Source organism: Schistocerca gregaria, unplaced genomic scaffold (assembly GCF_023897955.1).
Source record: "Schistocerca gregaria isolate iqSchGreg1 unplaced genomic scaffold, iqSchGreg1.2 ptg000047l, whole genome shotgun sequence".
Classification (NCBI taxonomy): domain Eukaryota; kingdom Metazoa; phylum Arthropoda; class Insecta; order Orthoptera; family Acrididae; genus Schistocerca; species Schistocerca gregaria.
This window is the reverse complement of record NW_026061704.1, coordinates 2,004,851-2,011,642: the sequence shown is the minus strand read 5'-3', so window position 1 is coordinate 2,011,642 and position 6,792 is coordinate 2,004,851. Positions and strand designations below refer to the sequence as shown.

The 6,792-nt window shown below is 40.8% G+C and overlaps 1 non-coding gene across 1 annotated transcript; it reads right to left on the bottom strand.

Moving 5' to 3' along the window:
- Positions 1–6,185: 6,185 nt before the first annotated feature.
- Trnat-ugu (transfer RNA threonine (anticodon UGU)) lies at positions 6,186–6,260 on the bottom strand. The gene has a single exon. It is a non-coding gene; the product is annotated as a tRNA-Thr (tRNA).
- Between the last annotated feature and the right edge of the window lie 532 nt (positions 6,261–6,792).

Genomic DNA, 6,792 nt, shown 5'->3' with positions numbered 1-6,792 from the left:
CCACATTGACCCTCCGCCTCGTGCGCCGCGAACGCCACTGAACCCGCCACTCCCCTTGGGGAGAGGGTGGCCCAACCGCGCCCGGTACCCGCGAAGATCTCTCGACAGCAGGGACAGTGGGTGAAGCATCTAATACCTGGGGTGCACCATGCGACGCACCAGACTCCCCACTGCCGCTACACTCCGAGGCAGCAGCCTGAAGACGGCTGACCGCGGCCATCAACACGCTCAGCTGTTCGCGAAGAGTGGCCAGCGTCCGTACACAGCAGTCACACATCCTATCCATCCTAAGGAATCAATTTACCGAAGAGACTTAATCAACTTTTAAGTAGACTGCTAATTCACTAAAGGCGATTGATTACTGACTAAACTGTGATTGCTAACCACTTCTTGTGGAAAACAATGAAAATAGCACTACCTGTCTCTGGACTGTATTCAAAACAAACACTAGCACTACTGGCACTATGGCTGACTACAAGGACTCTCTCTGACTGTATTCAAAACAAACACGAAATCTATGTAACACTATTGCTAGCACTCGACAATTAAAGCTTCCTAAAAGCAAAAACACACGGAAGAAGAAATGACAAGTAAGAAAAATAGAGTTAATACTTAAATTAAGGTAGCTCGCTGCACAGCAGACGTGAAGCAGCCGGCGGTTAGGGCGACACATGAACTTACAACAAAAAAGTAATAACAGATAGAAATACATGTTCATGAACCTGAGAGAAAATCAGTCCATAAGTTTAAGCAAACGCTATCAGCAGTACAATGAGAATCAGCTTAATTTTTCAATTAACTCCTCGACAGAATAAAAGGAGTGACTCATGAGGAAACACTCCAGTTTCGATTTGAAAGCGCGTGGATTACTGCTAAGATTTTTGAATTCGAGTGGCAGCTTATTGAAAATTGAAGCAGCAGTATACTGCACACATTTTTGCACATGAGTTAAGGAAGTCCGATCCAAATGGAGGTTTGATTTCTGCCGAGTATTAACCGAGTGAAAGCTGCTTATTGTTGGAAATAAACTAATATTGGTAACAAGAAACGACAATAAGGAATATACATATTGAGAGGCCAATGTCAAAATACCCAGACTCCCTGAACAGAAGTCGACAAGAGGTTCGTGAACTCACGCCACTTTTTGCCCGAACCTCCAGTTTCTGAGCCAAAAATATCCTTCTAGAATGGGAAGAGTTACCCAAAAACATAATACCATACGACATAAGTGAATGGAAATAAGCAAAGTAGACTAATTTACTTGTCGAAGTATCACTCACTTTCGGCACCGTTCCAATAGTGAAAATGGCAGTATTAAGTCTTTGAACAAGATCCTGAACGTGGGCTTTCCACGACATCTTACTATTTATTTGAACACCTAGGAATGTGAACCGTTCAGTTTCACCAATCATATGCCCATGCTGTGAAATTAAAACGTCAGGTTTTGTTGAATTGTGTGTTAGAAAATGTAAAAACTGAAGCTTACTGTGATTTAACGTTAGTTTATTTTCTACAAGCCATGGACTGAGGTCATGTACTGCACTACTTGAAACGGAGTCAATGTTGCACCCAACATCCTTTACTACCAAGCTAGTGTCATCAGCAAACAGAAATATTTTAGAGTTACCCGTAATACTTGAGGGGATATCATTTATATAAATAAGGAACTGGAGCGGCCCCAACACTGATCCCTGAGGAACCCCCTCCCCCTTGACAGTACACCACTCAGATCCCTCATCACACTGTATTACTTTCCCCCATTCCCGTAGATCGTTCCCTAATGATCTTCCTGAAACACTCTAAAACTTCTGATTCTGTCAGTTCTTTCAGGTCCCATCTCCTTAAATTCCCACCTTTTTCCAGTTTCTTCAGTTTAATCTACAGTTCATAATCAATATATTGTGATCAGAGTCCACATTTGCCCCTGGAAATGTCTTACAATTTAAAATCTGGTTCCTAAATATCTGTCTTACCATTATATAATATATATGAAATATTGCAGTATCTCCAGGTCTCTTCCACGTATACAATCTTCTTTCATGATTTTTGAACCAAGTGTTAGCTATGATTAAGTTATGCTCTGGGCAAAAACCTACCAGGCGGCTTCCTCTTTCATTTTTTACCCCCATTCCATATTCACCTACTACGTTTCCTTTTCTACCATTTCCTACTGTCGAATTCCAGTCACCCATTAATATTAAATTTTCATCTCCCATCACTATCCGAATGATTTCTTTTATCTCATCACACATTTCATCAACTTCTTCATCATCTGCGGACTACTTTTACGACTTTGGTAGGCGTGGGATTCGTGGCTATCTTGGCCACAACAATGCGTTCACTATGCTGTTTGTAGTAGCTTACCCGCATTCCTATTTTTATTAATTATTAGACCTACTTATGCATTAGCTTCATATTAGCCTTCTAATACTAAAATCTATATCCGATGTTAACAATGACGCCGGTGGATGGACTATCAGGAAATTACTGACCGTCGAGAAAGTCACAAATATAACCGACAAGCTAATGGGCCCTTCACAGGAAAAGGTTTTTTGCCAGAAAACGGGGAAAATTGAAACCCAGCAAATGAGTAAAAAAATGTATATTCACTGACAAAAAAAATAGTGTACGCACACAACTTACACAACAATAGTCTGGGATTACTCTATTACGTAATACAGTTTTTGTGATTGTATCTTGCAGATTTAGTTATTTTTAATTAAAAGAGGCTTTAAAAGGACAGAAAGAACGCGTTGGACTACGCTACAGATCGTTCTGTTAGCACAGTCTTTACTTTGTAATCACTTTCGTTGACTTCGGCAACTCTCAACAGAAATCTCCAACCTAACCGAGACAATGTGCTGCGATACAGCCGAGATCATGACAAGAGAATGGGCTACATCACACTCGAAGTAAATGTATATAGGTAAGGATCCCCATGACCTGTATACGTCTGTTATAAAAAATCTCCAAGCCACTCTCCTCAAATAGACCGCAATCTTCTCTTGACCTTCAACTGTTACTATTTCAGAATTAAAAACCAGATTCAAAGAAAATTTGGCTACAAGGCACAAAACTAGAAAAATAAAAATAATAAAAGTGAGAACGTGAAACATGTTAGCAATAACCATAAACAGGAGATTTACAGAAAATATAATTGAGAAAGGAAATCATTAATATTATCGACCGTTTAGGAACTCTAGGCTACGAAATGGATAAAACCACATATCGAATAAGTGGTGGAAGAGTTAGTGTGTTTTAAGATTAAATCCAAACAAGAATTAGAGAAAAATATATCGAAGCAAGGCCTCTATTACGAAAAATTGCTAAATCTCGAGACAAATTGTGTCCTTCTGTATTAGATGAAATGTTTTGGCCCCTAGTACGGATGAAACAGTATCTGCAGTATCAACAGGAACTTCGGACATGTGTTTCATATTTCATCCAAGCCTGCAGTCTATAAATATTTAAACAAAATACTAAAACAAAATACCACTACAGGGGAATTACTTACGAAGTAGTTCTTGGTAATGAAACACAGGACACAATTACGTATGTAGGCTTAATACGAACTACAACTGTGTTTATAAATCGCTATAGTTGCCTTGGACTAACGACGAGCAAATATCAATATAACCTGTACGCTTTTCAAAGCTGTTATCCATGAAAAAGCCAAACTACGTATCGTGAACAAAATACAATTTAACACCGAAACAATGACATTAGCTGACAATGGGCACAGACTTCAGTCAATGGGCACTGTTGAAAATTTGTGCCAGACCAGGATTAGCACCCGAGTCCCCTGGTTACGAGGGAGAGGCAATGATCACTGTGTCCGAATTACACAGTGGTCAACAGAATAGCACGAACTGCCCGAGCATGCCGTTCTTTAGATCCAAATTCTCAATTTCTCCATAGACTGCTAATGCACTGCTCCTTGAACATAATCCTCCTCCCTTTAATTATACAGTACATGGCCAAAAAAACAGACACCGAATATATGCAAACTTGGCCTTACGAACATTGCAGACGTCGTCTATGTAACACACGTCAAACTTCAAAGAATTTACCAATTCGTTGCATTGTTTACTATAGACCACAAATCAAGTAACGTAAAAAAAGCACTGCGTCTATTGAGATCATGATTCAGAGTTAAAAAAAACTAATAAGTCGCCTACATACTACAGTTGCTGCCGAAAGAGGAGAACCATTATTTTCCCACAAAAGGAAATATAGTTAAAATTACGCTTCTATTTCGGTTAGTTTATGCGGTTACTAAAATTTGCAGTGAAAGTTACATAGTGGACTCTACCCACCCCCACCAGAAACGTAGTTATCGTGGCTGTTGTGAGACTTTTGTACACAGTTAGAGAAAGTGTGTTAAATGTGGCGCGGACGGAAACGCTAGGCTACGCTACAGGGCAATCTGCTCGCACAACGTTTAGTCGGCATTCATAATCGTTGGCGTAAACAACTCTCAATCAAATTACCACCTTCCAACCTAACTTAGATCTCGGGCTACACTACCAATGGGCCTGTCATCACAACCAAAAATTCATTGAGCGGGGTGGGGGGATTTCCTGTAGCTCTCTCTAATGTATCTCTAGGCAAAACTGCCAGTTTTGTCAGACTCAACAGCAAGATTTAGCAATGGTAAACACTTTTGAGACGGCTCGTAATTTTAGAATAGTCCTCTTCGTCTTACTTGGCATAAATTGTTCGCTGGCGTCCCAGCAGCTAGCTCCCTCAGTGTCTGCTTCTGCCATCGCACCACGCTAGTCTGCTGTTGTCCAAGCAGACCGAACGCACCGCACATCCGATACCTTCGGAACCACTCACTGGCCAGTTAGCAACTGAGCGGAACACTGTTTACATCGTGAAAGGAAAACTATGGAAAGATGTACACTTAAATGGCACGACTGAGTAGCACACACACAGTAATATCTGAGGAATGTCCTTCGACACGCGCAGAACGAAAGTCTTCTCGCGAACGTACAGCATCTCTGAAAAAAAATCTCGTGACTATATTCCGGCGTTACGGCCAGGTTCTCATACAAATGAGCAAAAAAGGGTACATTTGAAATTCTTTTTGAGACAATGAAAATACATTCGAAAGATCTGTTTGGGAATTACGAGTGATAATACTATGAGCTTAATTTTAGATTTTCAATAAAAAATGGCGCCCGTAATTATGATTTGATCAAGGGCCTGCGAGACTGGAGTACGCAGAGCGCGTGCAGTGTGGCACCTCATATGTTACCTGAATTCAAAAATGGGTAACATCAGTTGATACTACATTATTCCTCTGAAATTGAAAATGGATAACATCAGTCGATAAAACATAAAATTTATGGGAGCGTATACCTAACCGCAATGAAACAACCTTAAATTTAACGATACAGTGCTAATTCGAACTTTGAGTTCGATTTTTGAGGGTTTGTTTCACTCCTTATGCCTACACAAAAATTAGTTAATATTAACAAATGTCATATTATAGCTATAAGTTCCTAAGAAAAGTGTTTACTTTTAGGGGTCAGAGGTAGATGTTAAGAGAACGAACCACTTTTAATTTATGCTGCATGCCGTTCTGAGAAAATAGTTACCCGAAAAAAATGTGTTCAAAGTTTAGGGAAAACATTTAGTTATATTATTACTTCGATTTGCATGAACTGAGTGTTACATATATATTTTTAATGTCGCTGAAAACGAATCTGAAGTCAGATTTTCAATATTCAAAACAGCTAATCCAATACGGAGGGCAACCGATTATGTTTTGACCAATTTTTACCAAAAATGTATTTTCGTTATTTACGTTTAGTCTGCAAGTCAAGGAGTATTTATCAACCCTTCCTCTACCTCTGATTGTTCCTAGACAGCAACTTCCTGTTCTTCTTGGCAGGAAAAGCCGATCTGTCAAAGCTGGATATGCAGCACTCGGCAGCCTGCACTTGATATTCGTCCGTATTTTCGGTGAGTATGTTTGCATGCATTCTGCAGTATGAATCATTTTGAGCACGTGCGACACGGGACGAGTTATCATCTACATCTATATGGATACCCTGCAAAACACATTTAAGTGCCTGGCAAAGGGTTCATCGAATCACCTTCACAACTGATAATTAATTGAAACCCTCAGCTGCCGACAGGTGTTGTTGATATACTTCGATGGGGACAGCTGAAAAGTGTGCCCCTACTGGGACTCGAACCCAGAATCTCCTGCTTACAAGGCAGACGCTCAATCCATCTGAGCCATCGAGGGCACACATGAACAGCACGACTGCAGGAATTTATCCCTCGCACGCTTCCCGTGAGACTCACATCCCCAACCGTCCACAATCCGCATACGTAATGTACTTAATAGGTATTTGTCCATCCACTCATTACTGGCTCACACTAAGGTGACGATTCCCGTAAGAGTTCCGGCAACCTGTGCGCATTCGCACAGACGAAGGTCAATGGCTGGGTAACGTTTAACCATAGATATAAAGATAGTAACTGCTCTCGAAAGAACAGGCGCCACTGACGACCTTGCAACTCTTCTAGAATACATGATAGACCGGCCGATGTGGCCGTGCGGTTGTAGGCGCTTCAGTCGGGAGCCACGCGACCGCTACGGTCGCAGGTTCAAATCCTGCCTCGAGCATGGGTGTGTGTGATGTCCTTAATTTAGTTAGGTTTAAGTCGTTCTAAGTTCTAGGAAACTGATGACCTCAGATGTTAAGTCCCAAAGTGCTCAGAGCCATTTGAACCATCAGTCCCTATGTTTACACACTACTTACAGTAACTTATGCT